This window comes from Stegostoma tigrinum, chromosome 3, assembly GCF_030684315.1.
Source record: "Stegostoma tigrinum isolate sSteTig4 chromosome 3, sSteTig4.hap1, whole genome shotgun sequence".
Lineage (NCBI taxonomy): Eukaryota > Metazoa > Chordata > Chondrichthyes > Orectolobiformes > Stegostomatidae > Stegostoma > Stegostoma tigrinum.
In genome coordinates, this window is record NC_081356.1 from 127,885,847 (window position 1) to 127,908,405 (window position 22,559).

The window sequence follows — 22,559 nt, forward strand, 5'->3', positions numbered from 1 at the left end:
CCGGAGGAAGAGATGGGGTTTGGGGCCTGTGTAGGTGCGGAAGAGGGACTGTTCCACGTAACCTACAAAGAGGCAGCCATAGCTGGGGCCCATGCGGGTGCCCACGGCCACCCCCTTAGTCTGTAGGAAGTGGGAGGAGACAAAAGAGAAGTTGTTGAGGGTGAGGACGAGTTCAGCTAGGCGGATGAGAGTGTCGGTGGAGGGGGACTGGTCGGGTCTGCGGGACAGGAAGAAGCGGAGAGCCTTGAGGCCATCTGCATGCAGAATGCAGGTGTATAGGGACTGGACGTCCATGGTGAATATGAGGTGTTGGGGGCCAGGGAATTGGAAGTCCTGGAGGAGGTGGAGGGCGTGGGTGGTGTCACGGACGTAGGTGGGGAGTTCCTGGACCAAAGGGGAGAAAATGGAGTCCAGATAGGTGGAGATGAGTTCGGTGGGGCAGGAGCAGGCTGAGACGATGGGTTGACCAGGGCAGGCAGGTTTGTGGATTTTGGGAAGGAGATAGAAACGGGCCGTGCGGGGTTGGGGAACAATGAGGTTGGAGGCTGTGGATGGGAGGTCCCCTGAGGTGATGAGGTCGTGAATGGTGTTGGAGATGATGGTTTGCTGCTCGGGTGTGGGGTCATGATCGAGGGGGCGGTAGGAGGTGGTGTCGGAGAGTTGGCGTCTGGCCTCGCCGATGTAGAGGTCAGTGCGCCATACTACCACTGCGCCACCCTTGTCTGCGGGTTTGATGGTGAGGTTGGGGTTGGAGCGGAGGGCTGCCCGTTCTGCGGGGGAGAGGTTGGAGTGGGTGAGAGGGGTGGAGAGGTTGAGGCGGTTGATGTCTCGACGGCAGTTGGAGATGAAGAGGTCGAGGGAGGGTAGGAGGCCTGGGGGTGGTGTCCAGGAGGAGGACTTGTGTTGGAAGCGGGTGAAGGGGTCAGTGGAAGGAGGGTTAGGTTCCCGGTTGAAGAAGTAGGCATGGAGGCGAAGACGCAACACATCCCTCACACCCCGCCCCCGCCACAACCGCCCTAAGAGGACCCCCCTCGTTCTCACACACCACCCTACCAACCTCCGGATACAACGCATTATCCTCCGACACTTCCGGCATCCACAATCCGACCCCACCACCCAAGACATTTTTCCATCCCCACCCCTGTCTGCTTTCCGGAGAGACCACTCTCTCCGTGACTCCCTTGTTCGCTCCACACTGCCCTCCAACCCCACCACACCCGGCACCTTCCCCTGCAACCGCAGGAAATGCTACACTTGCCCCCACACCTCCTCCCTCACCCCTATCCCATGCCACAAGATGACATTCCACATTAAGCAGAGGTTCACCTGCACATCTGCCAACGTGGTATACTGCATCCACTGTACCCGATGCGGCTTCCTCTACATTGGGGAAACCAAGCGGAGGGTTGGAGACCGCTTTGCAGAACACCTCCGCTCGGTTCGCAACAAACAACTGCACCTCCCAGTCGCAAACCATTTCCACTCGCCCTCCCATTCTCTAGATGACATGTCCATCATGGGCCTCCTGCACTGCCACAATGATGCCACCCGAAGGTTGCAGGAACAGCAACTCATATTCCGCCTGGGAACCCTGCAGCCTAATGGTATCAATGTGGACTTCACCAGTTTCAAAATCTCCCCTTCCCCTACTGCATCCCTAAACCAGCCCAGTTCGTCCCCTCCCCCCACTGCACCACACAACCAGCCCAGCTCTTCCCCCCCACCCACTGCATCCCAAAACCAGTCCAACTTGTCTCTGCCTCCCTAACCGGTTCTTCCTCTCACCCATCCCTTCCTCCCACTCCAAGCCACACCCCCATCTACCTACTAACCTCATCCCACCTCCTTGACCTGTCCGTCTTCCCTGGACTGACCTATCCCCTCCCTACCTCCCCACCTATACTCTCCTCTCCACCTATCTTCTTCACTCTCCATCTTCGGTCCACCTCCCCCTCTCTCCCTATTTATTCCAGTTCCCTCTCCCCATCCCCCTCTCTGATGAAGGGTCCAGGCCCGAAACGTCAGCTTTTGTGCTCCTGAGATGCTGCTTGGCCTGCTGTGTTCATCCAGCCTCACATTTTATTATCCACAAGTTCACAACTCTCTTGAGTGAAAAACTCCTTCCTCACCTCAGTCCTGAGTGGCTTACCCCTTACTCTCTGACAGTGACCCCTAGTTCTGCACTTCCCCAACATCAGAAAAATTCTTCCTGCATCTAGCCTGTTTGGTCCCATCATGCTTTTATATTTTCTCTGGGATACCCACTCATTCTTCTCAAGTCCAGCGAGTACAAGCCCTGTCAATCCTGTCTTTCCTCATTTGTCAGTTCTGTCTTCCTGGGAATCAGACTGGTGAACCTTCACTGGACTCTCTCAAATAACAAGAATGTCCTTCCTCAGACTTGGAGACCAAAGGAGCTTAGGTGAGTTGCTGTATCTTGTAGATGGTACACACTGGTGCTAATGAGCGTTGGTGGTAGACAGAGTGGATGTGGTGCCAGTCTCAGGGGTTCCTTTTCAGGAAGGAAAAATATCAGGAAAACTCACAAATCACGCATTCTGTATTCTTCAGAACAGTGCTCTCATATGTTCATTTCCAAGTTCTACTGAATTTTATTACCTATTACTTCTCCTTGGGTCATCCGAGATGGCACAGAGTGTTCTTGAGCTTTGCTGGAGCTGTACTCATCCAGGCAAGTGGGGAGTATTCTATCGTACTCCTGACTTGTGCCTCAAAGGGCACCGAGGAGAAAGGAGGTGAGTTACTCACCGTAGAAAATAGGAACAAAAGTAGGCCACTCAGTTTCTGACCTGCTCTTGTACTCACTGTATTTATATAGCTGGTCCACATTCTGGCCAATGAAAACTCACAGGACACAAAGAACAGTGGATTCAGAGATGGTAATGATTCTCTCTTGTTGGAAATGGTCATTACCTGGCCCTTGCTTGATGTGAATGTCACTTGCTACGGAACAGCCCAGGTCTGGACATTGCCCAGGGTGGCTCACTGGTTAGCACTGCTGCCTCACAGCGCCAGGAACCCGGGTTCAATTCCACCCTCAGGCCACTGTCTGTGTGGAGTTTGCACGTTCTCCTCAAGTCTGCGAGGATTTCCTCCCACAGCCCAAAGATGTGCAGCTGGTGGTTTGGCCCTAGTGTTCAGAGATGTGTAGATTAGGTCGGTCCTAGGGGGATGGATCTGGGTGGGATGCTCTATGTATATCAGTGTGGACTTGTTGGGCCGAAGGGCCTGTTTCCACACTGTAGGGATTCAATGACCTATGATCTGAGCAGTCACATGCAGTGCTGACCTTTCTGTAGTATATTCACTGTTATAATGTGGGTAACACAGCAAGCTTCTCAAAACAAAAGTGCTAGTAGCAGTAGGCCTTTCAGCCCTTTGAGCCTGCTCTGACATTTAACACAATCATGGCTGATGTCACCTCAGCCTCTATTCCACTTTCCTGTCTGCTCTCCATCACCTTTCAATTCATTACTAAGTACAAATCTGTAGATCTCCTCCCTAAATCTACTCACTGTCCCAGCGTTCACTATGCTCTGGGATAGTGAATTCTACAGATGCATGACCTTTGAGAGATGTAATTTCTCCTCGCTTCAACTTTAAATCTGCCACCCCTTATCCTAAAGCTATTACCTCCCGTGATAGACTGCCCACAGGACATAGGAGCAGAATCAGGCCACTCAACCCATCAAATCCGAAAGAGAAACATCTCCACATCTACTTTGTGAACCCCCTTTAGCAGCTCAATCAGATCCCCTCTCCGTCTTTTCCAGCAAGTAAAGCCCTAAAACTGCTCAATCGCTCCTCAAAAGACAAACCCTTCATCTCTGGAATTAATGCTGTGGACCTTCCCTGAACTGCCTCAAATGCCATCACGTCTTGCTTCAAGTAAGGGGACCAAAACTGTACACACACTACTCCAGATGCAGTCTCACCAATGCTTTGTACAGTTTAATGTTCTCAAGGGCAACTAGGGATGGACAATAAATACTGGCCAGTTCTCAATACCCACGTCCCATGTGTGAATTTAAAATAAAAAACACAACAGCACCTCCCTACTTTTAGGAACTCATGACAGCTATTTGTTTTGGAGCAGATTACAGGCCTTTACTTCAAAAGAATTGACTGATGGATAGAAGTTGGCCGAAGCTCCAGGGTAACTCTCCTGCTCTTCTTCAAAGTAGTGACTGCAGCCACTTACTTTTACCTGAGACACAGCCTCGGTATTAATAGTGCATCTGAAAACACAGCACCTCGGACAGTGCAGCACTCCCTCCATGACAGACAGTAAGGCCGAAAGTTTGCACTCTGGTCTGTGGAGTGGGAATTCAAACCCGCGTCATTTTCAAGTGCAGAACCCCCCCAGCTGTCACACAAACTCAATCACTAAAGCATCCGAATAGGCTGCATGCCTTTTCGAGGTAATGCCCACGCCAAGCAGTGACCAAATGTCGCAAGAGATTTTCCTTGGGCTGGGTGTGTCGTGCCTTGGCTGAGATTGCACAGCAATGGATCCCAGTCAGAGTTTGGAAAGGAACTGGAACCCTGGAATTAGAATATGCTGGAAATAAAGGACAGTGACGCGACGCACCTCTGTGGAAACACAGATGAGCAAGTACTGAGCTTCAAGCCTGTATCCAGTGGGTGAGAAAACATGATTGTGCTGGGCCCCCTTCACCGTGGGGGAGGCCCAGACTAAATGGGAAAGCAGAAGGATCTGATACTCCCAGTAGCAGGATGACAACTGGGATTATTAATGAAACTATGGATCCTCATGGCCCCCACCAAGCCCAGGGATTGAATGGGAGCTGGTTTCCCCTCAATTGCTGAAGGCCACACCAGCAAATTCTGGAGGGTTTGTCAGCATTGGCTGGTTGTACATTTTTTGTTGCCTGTGAGAAGTCTTCAGATGTATTTATTCATTGAGAGGAGTAGCCATTTCTGCTGATGAAAGTACCAAAATAGAGGAGGCAATAGTGAGGCCCTCATGGTATTATCACCAGACTATTAATCCAGGCACTGTTCTGAGGGCTCAGGTTCGAATCCTGGTGCAGTTTGAATTCACTAAGAATCTCGATTTAAGAGAGTGTGATTATAATCACAAAACTGATCATTGGGGTAAACCCCCCGTCTGGTTCATTAATGCCCTTTCAGGAAGGAAATCTGCCAGTTCTGAGGAAGGGTCACCGAACCCGACATGTTAACTCTATTTTTTCCTTCACAGATGCTGCCAGACCCACTGAGTTTTTCCAGCGACTTCTGTTTTGTGCCACCCTTACCTGGTCCGGCCTATGTGTGACTAAGGGCCCACAACAAAGTGGTTGACTCTTAACTGCCCAGCAAATTAAGGAAAAAGAAAAAGCAATAAGCACTGGCCCAGGTAGCAACACCCCCAGCATCCCATGACAGAAGAAAGAAGTGCAATAATGACTCTGTCTTGTGTTGACTGAAGTTGCTCTTGTGGTCAAGGCATGAAAGGAATAAGGAAATAAATTCGAATGAACTGGGAGGAAGGGGGTACCTCGTGGTTTCTTTATCGCTTCCTCCTTCGTATCCACTGAACACAATAAAGTTTCCCAGTGCGAAATTATTAGATGATAGCCCTCCCTATCATCTTGCATGGCTTAGCTGTTATGGTGCAGCCACACTTCTCCCTATGTCACCAAACATTGTTCCAAATGATTTCCAGAGAATAAAAACTGGCCTAACAGCACGGTGGTTTCATTTTGTTTTAAAGTGTGCCAGGAAGCCAATGGAATGTTGGTCACACTTCAACCACATTGACCTCTTGAGTATCCTTTTCATTCTGATTGCAATTTGTCCTTTTGCATTGAGCAATGTGCATTTATAGAGCACCTCTGATGACTGTAAAACCCATGAAATACCACACAGAGGTGTCATCAGGCAAAATGTCACATGGAGCTATGCATGGAGGTACAAGGTCAGGCGATAGGTAGCTTGGAAGAATAGGTAGGTTTTAAGGGATGCCTTCAACCTGGTCTCTGTTATGTTAACTCTGGCAAATGGTATAAATTGATCTCATCAAAAATCTGGACCCAAAAATTGGCCAAATGGTCACCATCCTGAAAAACTGGCCACATGTCTACCATCGTCAACTGTCACACAAGACCATCCAGTTCACTCTCGTCATTTAGGGAAGGAAATCTGCCACCTTTACCTGGTCTGGCCTAAATGTGACTCCAGGCCCACAGCAATGTGATTGACCCTTAGCCACTCTCTGAAACAGCTGCTTAGATCAAGAGGCAAATAGGAATGGGCAATAAATGCTGCTCTATCTAGCGATGCCTACAATCTGTGAATGAATAAATAAAAAGTAGGAACATGAGACTTGGTTCACTCTGAGACAAAGTATCAAAAAGGAGGCAATTTATTCATAAAGCAACTAAATATGTTGCATAGTCATCAGTATGGTCTGGGCTCAGTGTGTTAATGAGTGGACATTCCTGCTAGAATACAGTATTACTTATTCAAGATGGAGCAGACTTTTAGTCTCTCAGAAATCTCACAGTGATGTCTTCACTTAACTCTCTTCACAAAAGGTACATGCTTGCCTGGTTAGAGTTACATCCAATGTCACAATCTTAAAAGGATGAGAGAGATGGAGAAGGAATGCAAAGCAGCTGAAGGCATGGCCTTTAATGATGGAGTTGTGAAAAGCCACAGATGTGCGAGAGGCCAGAATTAGAGGAATGTAGAGTTCTTGGAATGTTGCAGAACTGGAGGAGATTACTGAGCTGGTGAGCAAAGGGACTGGTAAACAAGAGAGGGGAATTTGTTTCTTTTAAAACAGTACTGTCAGAATCGGTGGCTGTTGAAGGTCAACGAGGACACAGGCTACGGTAAGCAGACTTTAGGGCAGTGGATTGTGGAAGATGGGAAGTTTATGGACACCAATTTGCTAGACAGTCAGATTGTCAAATGAGCTCAAAGCAGCCGGTAACAGCTGTCCCAAGATCTCTGGTCCCTGACCCTAACCTGTGCAACTTACAGCTGTCACTAGTACACTACCTGCAAGTCTTCACAGCTGAAGCAACATTGCTTGAATTTTTAGACTAACACAGGAAAAGCTAGTGCTTTTAGAGGTTGATTGATACCAATCATCTGACGCTTTAACTCTCCCATTACAATTTGTTTTCTCCCTCAATTCTGTTGCTGGTAGATTGTCTGCAGTCGCTTCTCAGTGACAGAAAGATCTCTGCTCTCTCTGTTGGCTCTTCCAAAATTATTTATTTATCACTCAATTCCCTTCATTTTCTCTCCTTGCTCTAAATTGAAATAGCTATCTGGGCTTTCTTCACTGATATCATTAAATAGCTGATGACAGCCTGTCCCTTCACTGACCATCCCCTGGCAGCTTGAAGCAAGGCTCATTCGCTAATAAGGATATAAAAAGTAGGAGCAGAACTAGGCCATTCAGCCCTTTGATCAAACTCTACCCCTCAATGAGATCACGTCTGATCCACGACTTCAACACCGTGTGACTTCATTCAGGGGAGTCCAATCATTTTGACCTGATGGGCCAGCTAGATGTACCATGGTCAAAAATGCTTGCATTGATACAGTAGCTATTGCAGATGATCTTCGTGATTCTCCTGACATGTGGTCTGAACTGTGTCTTGTTTCCAACCAAAACAAACATAACCCAGACCTCATTGAAGACCATTTGTCACCAATCTTCTGTTTTGTTTGTCTTTACGCCTCCCAGCCAGCCAACTACAACTCGACTGTTAGAGCCTGACAGTGTACACTTCGACATTTGCCACAGAAACCGTCATGGACAAAAGGTTGAATGTTTTCAAGAAAGAGATACATACAATTCTTAGGACTAAAGGGTTTGAAGGGTATGGGGAGAAAGCAGTAACAGGGGACTGAGTTGGATGATCAGCCATCATCATATTGAATGGCAGAAAAGGCTCAAAGGGCCGAATGGCCTACTCTTGCTCCTATTTTCTATGTCTGTACATTTTCAGTTATTAGAAGTGGCAGCAGCTTAGTGGTAATGTCACATTAATGTAACATTTTCAGTGACAAGGGTTCAAGTCCCAATCATGGTGGAATTTGAATTCAATAAAAATCTGGAATTAAATGTCTAACAATGACCATTAATTCATTGTCAGGAAATACCCATCTGGTTCACTAATGGCTTTTAGGGAAGGAAATTGCTGTCATCATCCAGTCTGGCCAAGATGTGGCTCCGGACCCACAGCAATGTGGTTCACACTGGGATATAAATACTTGCCTGTCCAGTAATGCCTATATCCTATAAATTGATGACTTTTTAAAGTAAATACAAGTCTCTGAAGCCAAGCAATAGATTCTTCACTAAGTGAGTTTTGTCTGTGGACAGGCCGTTCCTGGGTAATAGGCAGCATTGATTGTCTCTTTCTAGAAATGCATATCGGGTTAGTACTGAGTCACAGAATTACAGAGATGTACAGCACAGAAACAGACCCTCTGGTCCAACTTGTCCATGCTGACCAGATATCCTAAATTAATCCAGCCCCATTTGCCAGCATTTGGCCCATATCCCTCTAAACCCTTCTTATTTATGTACCCATCCAGATGCCTTTTAAATGTTCTAATTGTACCAGGCTCCACCACTTCCTCTGGCAGCTCATTCCATACACGCACCACCCTCTGTGTGAAAAGGTTGACTCTCAAGTCCCTTTTCCCCACTCACGTTAAACCTATGCCCTCTAGTTTTGGACTCTCTTATCTCAGGGAAAAGACCCTGTCTCTTCACCCTATCCGTGCCCCTCATGATTTTATCAACCTCTGTAAGGTCATCCCCTCAGCCTCCAAGGCCCTAGCCTATACAACCTCTCTCTGTAGCTCAAACCTTCCAACCCTGGCAACATCCTTGTAGATCTGTCCAGCATCCTTTCAAGTTTATCAACATCCTTCCTGTAGCAGAGAGGCCAGAACTGAATGCAGGATTCCAAATGTGGCCTAACCAATAGCCTCAGAGTTCAATGTTGGCTGCACAGGGTTTCTCCTGAACCTTTTCAGCAAAGACTACTCTCACCATAGCATTTCAATGCCTCTCTCGGTCAACAATTCAAACTTCTCATGAGCAACTTATTGGTGACTTGATACATTTCCCATTCCTTGATCCCAGGCTGTGGGCTGGTGGATCCCGCTCAGTGAGGTTGCTCCCTCTGAGGTATTAAGCTGGCAGGTGAGCAGGAGGTCGGATGAGCAGGTCATTATGGTGCAGGTCAGTGAGGTGTTCAGCACGTGGGGCTTGGTTGGGCTTTTGACAATCAACAAATTGCAGGGGAGTGACACTCAGGAGATCAGGAGCATTTGGACAGGTATATGAATAGAAAAGGTTTGGAGGGATATGGGCCAAATGTGGGAAAATGGGGCTAGTTTAGTTTGGGAAAACTGGTTGGCACGGATGGTTTGGACTGAAGGGTCTGTTTCTATGCCACTCTATGGCTCTATTAGCAGAAGAAGCTGGTCTGGGTGGAAAGATTCACTTTGATGCACATTGGTAGAATCACTGAAGTGTCAACAGAATGGTATGTTGGCAACAGCTTGGCACAGTGCTGTACCATGGAGTATAAGGAGGCAAGCGCTGAGATTTGGAGTGATAGGGCAGGTAAAAGAAAGCAACAGGTGAGAACATAACCGCTCCTACCTTAGCTCAGGTGAATGATTAACTGTTTCCAATAACAGATAGCGCATGCTTTTCTTTGCTGAAAGCATCTGATAAAAAATTCAGAAGTTGAATGAATGGGTACAATTGGTTTGGGCGGGTCACTGTTGCTTATCTGAGGGACAATCTTGCAAGTTCACCACTCAGCTGTGAATAATCAGGGACGTATATGATTAGCAAGAGGGCATCACCCAAATTCACACTGTACATTCAGTGTTTAATTTTCCACTGAGTTACCTCATGAAGGATATACAGAAGAGACCATTCAGCCAAGCAACCCATGCTAACACCACATGAGCGGCCTCTATGTCCATGAAGAGCAAGAGAATAGAGGGTTACCTTTGGCTGCTTTAAGCACAGCTCCGACGGAAGGAATAGAGTGAACTGATGAAGGGAAGAGATTTGCAGCGCTACAGGGAAACAAGATAAATTGACTTGGCTGAGAGGTGGTACAGATGTGATGGGCTGAACAGCCACTTCCCACACTGTAATCGGCCCCACTGCTGTGTAACGTCTCCTCAGATGCGAGGTCTATGCTATTTGCCTCATTGTTGCAGCCGGTTCCATACTCTCACCATTCTCTGGGTAAAGAAATTCAGTGGTTTTCAGAGATAGGGAGGAACATAGAGCTGAGACCAGAATCAGACCAGTGACTTTCTTGTTAAACAGTGGAGCTGGCTTGAGGGGCCGAATGGCCTACTCCTATTCTGAGGCTGCACAGTTGCATGTTCAGAACACCCCATTTGTTTTGTTGGTGACTATCTTACAACCAATCTCACATCCTACCCATGATCAGAAAACTGTGCAGCACACAGAGGTATTTCAAACCTGTGATCTTCCTGTGGAATTGTATGTTCTGTACTTGGAAAATCTTTTCTTAAATTCATTTATAGGATATGGGAATCACAGGCTAGACCAGCATTTATCATAACTGTTCTCTGGGCATTTAGTGGTGGGTAAGAGTCAACCACATTGCTGTGGGTCTGGAGTCACATATAGGCCAGGTCAGGTAAGGATGGCAAATTCCTTCCCGGATGGGATTTTCCCAAAAATTGACATCAGTTTCATGGTCGTCATTAGAATCTTAATTCCAGATTTTCAAATGAATCCACCTACCATGGTCCAGTTTGAACCTGGGCCCCCAAGATCATTACTGGGGTCTCTGGGTTAATAGTCTAGTGAGGGTAACTCTAGGCATGTGCCCCCCACACCCCCACCCACCAATGAATGAGATCAGGAGATTAATGTGGGCTTGTCTGTTCAAATCTGAGAGAGGTTAGGGCTGTGGCAAGGCAACAGCAAATGCAGTGATAACACATTCAAAATGTTAAGGCACTCGGATAAGACTCAAAATGAAAATATGATAAAGGTTTGGCTAAGACAGCAGGAGCAAGAGAATTCCTTTTGAATGGGGCCACATTCCCATCACACAGACTCCACAGGACAAAATCAGGCCAATAATCCTGACACTCCAGTCTTCTTCCCACTCCACTTCAGCCTATTTATATTTCCTTCTCCTTCATGTGTTTACCCAGTTTTCACTTAAAGTAATCAATGTTGCTTGCTTCAACTATGCGCAGTTCTGCATTCTAGCACTCTCTGATAAAGAGGTTACTCCCGTGTTCCCTGTTGCATGTTTAAGGGCTATTAGTATTGCTCTCTGAATCCCCACTCAACCCACAAAAGGGAACACTCTCCCTACACTAGATGCAGTGGGTGCAAGAGCAGCTCAGAGGCTAGAAATCCTGTACTGAGTAACTCACCTTCTGACTCTCCAAAGCCTGTCCACTATCTACAGCTCCTACAGCTTGTGATTTCAAATAAACCTGTTGGACTATAACCTGGTGTCATGTGACTTCTGACTGTGTCCATCCCAGTCCAGCACCAGCATCTCCACATCATGGCCACCATCTGCAAGGCACAAGTCAGGAGTGTGATGGAATACTCCCCACTTGCCTGGATTTGTGCAGCCCCAACAACACTTGAAACCTGACGCTATCCAGGACACAGCAGCCTGCTTGATTGGCACCACATTCACAAGCACCCACTCCCTCCACCACCGACGCTCAATAGCAGCAGTGTGTACGATCTACAAGGTGCACTGCAGAAACTCAGTATGGCTTCTGCATCAGAACTTTGCAGACTTGCAACTCTGACCACCTAGAGGAGCAAATGTAGCAGATACATGGGAGCTGCATCCCAAAAAAAATCACCTTCTGAGATAGACGCCATCCTGGCCATATTGCTGCCCCTAGGACTGCAGCAGTTTAAGAAGGTGGTTAACACCACCTCCTGTAAGGCAATTAGAAACGAGTATTCTATGCTGCTGCAGGACAAAAGATCCCAAGAACGAATAAAGAAAAGCCTACCCTAACAGACATTTTCAAAAGCTCTTTCAGATCATCCCCATCAGCCTTGCCTTTTCTTCAGTCAAGTCCAATCAATCTTACCAAGATGCCACAACCTCTCCTTTCAGGTTTCATTCAACCGCATCATTTTAGCACCTTCTCCAGCACATCAGGATCCATTCCTATCAGGCACCAGATGGCGATGCTATATTACCAAGATAGTGGCAGAATGGGAAATTTCAAATGGAGTTGTCCGATGGAGCCTGGTTCGGCCACATTTGGAGTATTGTATCTTGTTCTGGTTGCCTCATGACAGGAAAGATGTGGAAGTGTTGGAAAAGGTGCAGAGGAGATTTACCAGGATGTTGCCTGGAATGGAGGGAAGGTCTTACCAGGAAAGGTTGAGAGACCCAGGGCTTTTCTCTTCAGAATGACGAAGGATGCGAGGTGACTTGATGGAGGTGTACAAAATGATCAGAGGTATGGATAGAGTGGACAGCCAGAGGCTTTTTCCTAGGGTGGAGGTAACTATTACGAGGGGGCATGGTTTTAAAGTGAGTGGAGGTAGATATAGGGGAGACGTCAGAGGTAGGTTCTTTACTCAGAGAGTGGTAGGGGTGTGGAATGCATTGCCAGAGAGGGTAGTGGAGTCGGCCTCATTAGGGGCATTTAAGTGGCTATTAGATAGGCGTAAGGATGATAGTATAAGGTAGGGGTGGGGTTGAGAAAGATCTTAGGATTAGGGTAAAAGTTTGGTACAACATCGTGGGCTGAAGAGCCTGTCCTCTGCTGTACAGTTCTCTGTTCTTTGTCTGTTTCTTTCTCATCTCTTTCTCTTTCTGTCTGTCTGTTGGTGTTTCTTTTCTCCATTCCTGGCCTCAGTGAGGACACAGCGAGGCATCCTCTCGGCCTGGCCTGGCCTAGCCCTCGGCAGTGTCTTGGCCTGGTCTCTTGGCCCGGCATGGCGATCTCTCAGCGCCCGAGTGGCATGTTCCAGAGGCAGCAGGAGGAGGAGGTTAGGGAGCCGGAGCTTTGGTGGTAGCGATGGTGTTGTGGCCCAATCCAGGAAGAGCGAGTAGTGAAGGAGGTTCCCTGGAATCTGGGGTGGCAAAATGCAGACAGACCGCCACACCTGAAGACAGACCTCCCCAAAAGCCTGTCCACCATCTACAAGGCACAAGTCAGGAGTGCGATGGAATACTCCCCACTTGCCTGGATGAGTGCAGTCCCAACAACTTCCAAGGAACTCGACACCATCCAGGAGAAAGCAGCCCGCTTGATTAGCACCACATCTACAAAAAGATACATGGGAACACCACCCCCTGCAAGTTCCCCTCCAAGTCACTCACCATCCTGACTTGGAAATAGATTGCCGTTCCTCCGCTGTCGCCAAGTCAAAATCCTGGAATTCCCTGTTTAAGGGCAAAGTGGGTCTATCCACAGCACATGGGTTACAGGCGTTCGAGAAAGCAGCTCACCACCACGTTCCCAAGGGCAACTGGGTATGGGTAGCAAATGCTGGCCCAGCCAATGATGCCCATGTTCCATAAGTGAATTAAAACAAGAAAGCCCATTGAGTCCATGCCAGTCAAAGACCATTTAACTATTCCATTCCCATTTTCCAGCACTTGGCCCATAGCCTTGTGTGCCTTGGCATGTCAAGTGCACATCTAAGTACTTCTGAGATTAGATTCCCTACAGTGTGGAAACAGGCCCTGTGGCCCAACAAATCCACACTGCCCCTTGGAGCATCCCACCCAGACACATCCCCCTGAACACTATGGGCAATTTAGCATGGCCAATCTACCTAGCCTGCACATCTCTGGACTGTGGGAGGAAATCCACACAGGAAGAACGTGCAAACTCTGCACAGACAGACACCAGGGCTGGAATCGAACCTGGGCACTTGGCACTGTGAGGCTGCAGGGCTAACCACTGAGCCTTGTGCTATGAATGCTGCGCCCTGTATCACTCTTACAGACAGTGAGTTCCCCAAGATTCCTGCACACTCTGAGTGAAAAGATTTTTTTTCTACCAATTCAATGGAGATAATGCTTAACTTTAAAAAATTTGAATCTTTCGCTACTTTGCACCGTGCCTGGGGTTTAGGTACCATAGTGCCTAAGACGGCACTGTTTGTAGCAACATTATTCACCGTACTTCTGGACTTGAGTACATGCGGCAATGAAATTTAATTATAAATCTAAACCTCTTGCTGCAGACCTTAAATGCTTCTGATCATCGATCCCTCCACCAAGGGGAAAGGTTCCTCCCTGTCTACCCTATCTACACCTCTCAGATAGTTTCCAGGGAGTACACAAGACATTCAGCCTGTTGCCTCTATGACAACCATCTGTATGATATATCCCCAATTGGCTTTTGTTTTCACTCTCTCTCTCCCCACCACAGATCTGGGTTTGACCTTTACCCATTTTTGTTTCTGTTTAAAAAGGTGCTCCACCTAAATTACTCCCTGTGGCAAAATATTCCACATCCCAACAAGCCTATGTGCAATTTCTCAGATTCCTCCTCTCAGTGACTAACTTAAGTAAGTGATCCCCCTTTCCTCCACTTCATCGTCATCGGCTCCCCAGTCAGAGGAAATAATATTTTCCTCTTCACCTCATTAGAACATTCCAGAATTATTTCTAAAAGGCTTTATTAAAATTCCACTTCTGCTCGAGTGGAAATGGTAAGGGAATTGGAATAATTTCGATCATTACAACCTGTAAGTGCTGCTCTGCTCGCCAAATCCATCTGCAAGTCTCACAGGATACAATCAGGGCATCTTCGATAAAAGGTCTTGCAGCTTCAGGACCATCTTTAGCTTCACTCCACAGAAAAAAAAAATCACTCAGGAGACGGTGGGCTTCACTGGCAGGACCAGCATTTATTGCCCCATCCCTAACTGCCCTCCAGATGGACACCTTCTCAATTTCCTGACTGTTGCCATCCACTGAGTGACAGCGCAGCCTACCTTCGCACTCTCACTCACCATCACTTCATCCTGACCTGGGCACTCTGCTGTAGGGAGCGCGCTGTTAAACTTGAGATGATTTATGAGGATGTTGCTGGGGTTGGAGGGCTTGGGCTATAGGGGGAGTCTGAAATAGTTTGGGGCTATTTTCCCTGGAGTGTCAGAGACTGACGGGTGACCCTATCGAGATTTATAAAATCATGAGGGGCGTGGGTTGAGTAAATAGACAAGGTCTTTTCCCCAGGGTCGCGGAGAGGCCAAAACGAGAGGGCATAGGTTTAAGGTGAGCGGGGAAAGATTTAAAAGGGAGCTAAGGGGGCAACTTTTTCACGCAGAGAGTGGTGCGTATATGATATGAGCTGCCAGAGAAAGTGGTGGAAGCTGGTACAGTTACAGCATTTAAAAGGCATCTGCATGTGTAGATGAATAGGAAGGGTTTGGAGTGAAGTGCTGGCCAAACGGGGCTGGATTTATTTAGGATATCTGGTCGGCATGGACGAGTTGGACCGAAGGGTTAATTTCTGTGTGGTACATCTCCATGACTGTAAGTTGGAACAGCACAGAAACCAGGCAGGCAATTTCTGCACAGAAAGCTCCCATAAACATCAATGGGATGACCATCAGGTGGTCAGCTTTTGAAGTGAGTTGGGGTCTGTGAGGGGGACACAAGGTTAAGGTGTGTAGGATTTGTTAGATGCCTTCAAGGCAGAGATCGACAAATTCCTGATCTCACAAGGAATCAAGGGCTACGGGGAGAGAGCAGGGAAGTGGAGTTGAAATGCCCATCAGCCATGATTTAAATGGCGGAGTGGAGTCGATGGGCCGAATGGCCTTCCACTTCTCTGTCTTATGATCTTATGATTTGTGACAGCGGAGGGTCCCTGCTTCAGTCTGATAGTGCAGCACGCCCTGGGCAAGGTGGTGTGGTGGGACAGTGACCCTTCCTCCCCCAATCACCTCAGGGTCTGAACTTGAACTGTTTCAATTCTCAGGTGAGATAGCTCACCCACCAGCCCGAAGTTTCATCTGGAACCCTGTCTCCCCGGAAATAAAATGAACTCTTTACACCAGCGAGCTCACCAAATGGAAAAGCCGTTGGGCCCCCTAAAATCTCAGGTTTTTGGGGGTGGGGGGGGAATGCAGGGCGGAATCCCAAAGCCCAGCTACAGGAGGAGGCCACTCTGCCCACTGCGTGGAGACTAGCTCTCTCTTTTGTGTCTCTCCAGAAGACAGCGGCACTTCCCACAGACTTCCCCACTCCCTTACCCCCGTAGTTCTGCAAAGCTGCTCCTCAATTTAGTTACTTCTGTGCAAGCGAACGCTGAGATCCACTGGATTCCGCCTGCTGACGGAGCGGTAAGAAATCCGATCGAGCCACGAACGGGCTGCAGCAGTAAAGTTTCCTCTCATGCAAAACAAGTTAAAACAGAAACAGCTCTTTGCTTGTTTTTGTGGCTTAATGCATCTACTCACCCTTAGCTCCAGTTGCCTCCAATCCTAGCAAAATGTGCAGACTCCCTCCCCGACTGCTCACCACAGGCTCGCAAGCAGGATCAGCGATGGGCTGGTTTTGTCTTTGTTTTCAAAGTCGAAACCACTCTGACGAGCTGGAGATGTTTATTTGATGCAGAGTGCACCGAAAAGCCCGAGAGACGTATGACTTAGTTCAAAGAACAAAGCTCTCCGAGAGACAGAGGGAAAGGAGAGAGAGGACTAGCTGTACATTTTTTCTCTCTCTCTGGCTGCAGACCAGCTGTCCCTATGAATTGAGTCAATGGTGGGGAGGGAGGGGATTGCCTTTATCTAAAAATAATATTGGCGAAATGTTGAATGATAGGGCTTAGCCAGCAGCGCATGTCTGTGAGGTTTTGTCACCGTTTAAGCAGCATTTACTGGGTTGAGGGGTGCACAGTCAGAGTTTGCACCTTTTCTTTCTCTGGTCTACCCTCAGAATCGGCCTGAGCTTTTTTTCTGTTTAATCTCCACAGGGTATTCGATCCCCTCAGAAGGCAATACAGTGTTAGCTCCGGTAACGTAAGAACTAGACGTGAGTAAAGTAATACTGAGAGATTTCAATGAACTTGTATTACAGCTCTGGGTATCTACACATATTACACCCGCAGGTATTTACATGCTGCAGACAAGGACTCAAGTAGGCCACTTGGCCCAGGGAATCTGCATGCCCATTCAATAAAATCACCGCTGATCTGATTTCAACCTCAAGTCTACGTTCCTGAAGTCTACAGCCTCCTTGGTAATCAAGATGTGGAGATGCAGAGGTTGGACTGGGATGGATGAAGTCAGAAGTCACACCACACCAGGTTATAGTCCAACAGGTTTATTTGAAAGCACAAGCTTTTTTAGCGCTGCCCCTTCGTCAGGTGATCAAGAATCTATCTACTTCCACCTTAGAGAAGTTTAAACATTCTTTTGAGGAAGGGAATTCCAAAGACTGGCAACTTTCTGAGAGGAGAAAGAAGTTTCCTCATCTCTGTTTTAAATGGGCACCCCCTTTTTTAAAACTCTGATCCCTCGTTCTCGATTTTTCCACCAGAGGAAACATTCTTTCACGGTCAACCCACAGGATTTTATAAAAAAGAAATTGCTGGAGAAACACAGCAGATGTGGCAGTGTCTGTGGACAGAGAGACAGAATGAACATTTCGGTCCCATCATCAGAACAGAAGGACCCACTGGGCTCCAAACGCTAATTCTGCTTTCTGTCTCTTAAGATGCTACCAGACCCGCTGAGTTTTTCCACCAATTTCTTTTTGTGTTTCTGACTTCCAGCACCTGCAGTTCTTTGGTTTTCATTTTGTTTGTGTTGTCCTCAGGATCTTGTATGTCTTTTTTGGAAAAAAAATCAAAATTTGCCACCTGCCACAGTGGGATTTTTACCTTGACTGCCTAGAACGTGACCCAGGTCATGATCTTCTCGCCCAGCAGCAATAGCATGAATCTATCACCTAGCCCCCTGGGCTAGTAATAAGCAATTCAATTAAACACTTGCTTTACCATGTCATGCACCCAGTTAAGGTGGAGTCTGGGACCTTTATTCCCATCAGTTCAGACGCTATGATATCATGTTGAAGCCAATTTGTAAATAGTGAGGCACAATACAATATCCCTGGTGAAGGGTGTAAATCTGAAACATCAACTTTCCTGCTTCTCTGATACTGCCTGACTTGCTATGTTCCTCCAGCTTCACTCTGTGTTATCTCTGACTCCAGCATCGGCAGGTCCTGCTATCTCTGAGGCATAATACAATACTCATTCCATGTTCTTTGACAACACAATATGCCAGTACTCAGAAACATCCGAACTGGATTCCACATGCCTTTACTCTTACTGCTGCTGGTGGTCTGTCTTCTCAACTTGTATAGAATGCTTTCCAAGGTGCATCTATCTGGACTGGCACAGCAACTGCTCTGCCCAGGACCAAAGGAGACTACAGAAAGTTGTGTACTCAGCCCAGATCATCACAGAAGCCAACTTCCCATCCCTGGGCTCCACCTTCACTTCTTGTTGCCATGGAAAGTCAGCATACATTATCAAAGACCTCTCCCACCCCAGTAAATTTCTCTTCCAACGTCTTCCATCAGGCAGAAGATACAGAAGCTTGAACACACCCACCAACAAGTTCGAGAACGTTTCTGAAGAAAGATCCCAACCCGAAATGTCAACTTCCCTGCTCCTCTGATGCTGTCTGACCTGCTGTGTTCCTACAGCTCCACACTGTGCTGTGTGGAGAACAGCTTCTTCCCTGCTGTTATTAAAGTAACGAACAGACCGACCTAATTTCAAATCTAATGTTGGCTTTGCTTTTGTGCACCTCCTGTGGAGCCGTAACCTTGCATGCCTTGCTCTGTTCAAGCACCCTATGATCTCTATGTTCTCAATTGTTATGATCTGCCTGTACTGCTTGCAAAACAAAACTTTGCACTGTACTTAGGTATGTGTGACAAAAATAAATTGAATCAAAATCAAATCTGAGGTATTCTCTATCTATTTTCATTGGAGAGGTGACCAGAGGTTGACTCAATATCACAAACCCTCACAGACACAAGGGAGACAATGGCGAATAAAAATAGAGAGGTTAGGGCTAAAACAATACAATACGCTAGTCAGACCACAACTGGAATATCATCAATAGTTTTGTTCTCCTTAACTAAGGAAAGATAACTTACATTGGACGCAGTCCAAAGATGATTCGTTAGATTGATTCTGGGCATTGGGAGATATTTTTATGAGGAGGGCTTGGGCAGGTTGGGCCTGTATTCATTCAGGTTTAGAAGAATGACATGTGACCTTGTAAAAGTTTACAGGATTCTTAGGGGAATTGAAAAAGTTGATGAGGAAATGTTGTTTCCCCTTGTGGGAGAATCTAGGATCAGAGGGTGTTATCTCAGAGTTAGGTGTCACCCACTTAAAACAGAAATGAGCGGGAATTTCTTCTTTTGGAAGGTTGTGAATCTTTGGAATTCTTTACCACAAATGGCTATCAAGACTGTGTCATTAGGCATGTTCCGAGTTGAGATAGATATTCAATCTGTAAGGGAATCACGGCTATGCGGAATAGGTAGGAAAGTGTAATTGAGCAGCCATAATCCTGTTAAATGGCAGTACGCAGTGGGCTGAATGGGCTACTTCAGCTCCAATGTTTTAATTTTCCCGTAAACAGCCATGTGACAATAACCAGGTCAACCTTTTCAATGACGATGATTGACGTTTAAATCTCAATCAGGAGACCAGACAGCATTCTCCTTCTCCTCTTCAACCATGTGCCATGGGATCTACTGAAAGAGGGTGGATATAGCCTTGGTTCAACATCTCACCTAAAACCCAGCACCTCCAACAATGCAGCATTCCCTTGCCAATGCACTGGGAGAGTCAACGTGGTTTCAGCCACTGTACCTAGGTCCAAGGAATGGGACCTGAGGTCCCAGCCTCCAAAGCAAGTGTGCTAAGGCACAGCTACAGATAAAGAGAGGGGCGGCGCTGCTTTAGAAAGCAGATCTTTCTTTTTGAAAACATCTAATTCTTTTGCAGAAGTTACAACAGATTCTACATTGATCAGCCTTTTCTGCGGCACATTCCAGAACATATTGGATATAAACTAAATGTCCATGTCAGCCCCTCTAATGCTTTTAACAGTTATCTTTATGCCATTGAAAACAGTGGCTGTTTTATTCCTGTATCAGAGACAGTCGTAATTTTGAACACTGATGTTTTCACTCCAGTTGGAGCAGAATCCCATATCTCCTTTATGCTGTCACTAAATTACATGCTGTACATTGGGGAAACAAATGGAAAATGAAATGTTTTGTAGGTTTTATTCATGAGAGCAGTGCTCCTTTAACCACAGATCCAACAACCTCAGAATGATAAACTAGGCCCAATTTAGCAAATTAGCTTAAATTGGTTCAATTTGGGTAATTGGAGTTTGGAATCTGGGTTTTTGCTCATCTCTATCAGCTCATCCATCATCACAACAGCTTGTTCAGCTCTCGTGGTGTGTTGGGAATAGTTCCCTCCAGCTTGAGAAATACAAGTGTTAACCACTCAGAAACTGGACAGGAAACAGATGCGTCCAAACTCTTAATCCATTATGTACCAATGATCACCTTTATCCATTTGACACTCAGCTTAAAATGCTGGAGAACATTTTAAAACCTGTTCGAAAAAAAGAAAGAAAATACTGCAGAAATATGAAAATGAAAGAAAAATGTTGGAAGAACCCCCAACCCAACTCCATTTTCATTTAACTCCTTTCCACTCTCCCCATCTCCCTGTCACCTTGGATCATCAGTAATTGGTTTTGCATATAACCTTTCCAACTGGCTACCTGGGTGATTTACTGGTGGTGGGAAAGTAATTCGATTGTGTGTGGTAGTGCCCCTGTATCTGAATCAGGAGGCCCAAGTTCAAGTCCAACCCTCTGCAGAGATGTGTCGTAGCTTGTTTGCATCAGGCTGATTTAATGCAAAGAATAGGAACAGGCCCTTCAGCCCAACCATCCCTTTCTAAACTAAAAGCCTTTTGCCTCCACTTGGTCCATGTCCCACTATTCCCTGCCTATTCATGTAACTGTCAAGATGACACTTACATGTTGCCATTGTATCTGCCTCCACCACTTCCTCTCGTAGCACATTCCAGGCACTTACCACCTTCTGTGTAAAACACTTTGCTGTGTCGTCTCCTTTAAACATTCCTGCTTTTATCTTTAATCTATATCCCTCAGTAACAGGCATTCCTACCCTGGGAGAAAGACTCTGACTATCCATTCTATCTGTGTCTGTACGAAGGCAGAAATTCCATGTGTCTTGGCAAACACCTTATCAATCTGCCCTCGTACCTTCAGGGATCTGTGGGTTTGTATACTCTGTGGTGTATGGTAATGTCCCTGCAAATGGGTTAGAACCTGAGTTCAAGTCTTACCTGCTCCAGAGGTATATCATAACACATCTGAACAGTTTGATTACAGATCCGAGGAGGAAAACTGTGTCATGGAAATGTTAGGAGTGGGCCATTTGGCCTTTCAAGCCTAATCTGCCATCAACCAGATCATATCTGATCATCCATCACTCTTGCCAATTCCCTACACGATCCCCATATCCCTTGATTTCTCTGATATTTGGAAATCTACTGATCTCTGTCTTAAATATGTTGAATTGGTGAACTTCCACAACCATCTGGGGTAGACAATTGCAAAGATTTACCACCCTGTGGGTGAAGAATTTCCTCCTCATCTCAGTCCTAAATGTTTTGCCCCTTACTCTGAAATTGCCTGCTGATTTTCCAACCAGAGGAAACACCCCTTTCTGAATTTAATGTATTGAGCCCCAGATGGATGCTACATGCTTCAATGTGATGACTTGTTATTCTTCTAAACCCTAAAGAGTACAGGCCCAGCCTCATTTACAGGACAATACTGCCATGCCATGGATCAGTGCAGCTACTGTATGGCAAGCATATCATTCCCTATTTAAGGAGACCGGAATGCACACAGCTCAGGAGGTACAGTCTCACCAAGGTCACAGAAAGACTTCTTAACTCCTTTATTCAAATCGTCTTGCAATAATGACCAAAGTACCTGTTGCCCTCCTTTGTGCTTGCAGAATTAGAGTCATTGAGTTTAATTTTTGTAACTTGAAGTCGTCAGGATGATTCTGGAGGATTACCTGTTTTCTAATGCTTTTGACACTCAGCTGTCACCCTTGCTACCCTGTAACAAGTCTGAAACTACCATATGCAAGCTCAGCTCGTGGTAGACACAAGGCCGCAGGCAGACCCTCTTGATGTTGTACATACAACAGGTCCTGGGTGGCGTGGTGGCTCAGTGGTTAGCACTGCTGCTTCACAGAGCGAGGGACCTGGGTTTGATCCCAGTCTTTGGTGAGTGCCTGTGTGGAGTTTGCACATTCTCCCTGTGTCCGCATAGGTTTCCTCTGGGTGCTGCAGTTTACTCCCATAGTCCAAAGATATGCAGGTTAGGTGGATTGGCCGTGCAAAATGCAGCATTATAGGAGTAG

General features: G+C 46.7%; 1 protein-coding gene across 4 annotated transcripts in view; it reads right to left on the bottom strand.

Moving 5' to 3' along the window:
* The window catches only part of palld (palladin, cytoskeletal associated protein), a 402,860-nt gene that overhangs the window by 262,028 nt on the left and 118,273 nt on the right, over positions 1-22,559 (bottom strand). For 2 of the 4 annotated variants that reach the window (XM_048528004.2, XM_059644884.1), the window contains exon 1: positions 16,502-16,752. The exons of the other annotated variants lie outside the window; for them this stretch is intronic. The gene's annotated coding sequence lies outside the window, so the exon portion shown is untranslated. Of the gene's footprint in view, positions 1-16,501; positions 16,753-22,559 lie in introns of those variants that run through there. 4 annotated transcript variants of the gene reach the window in all.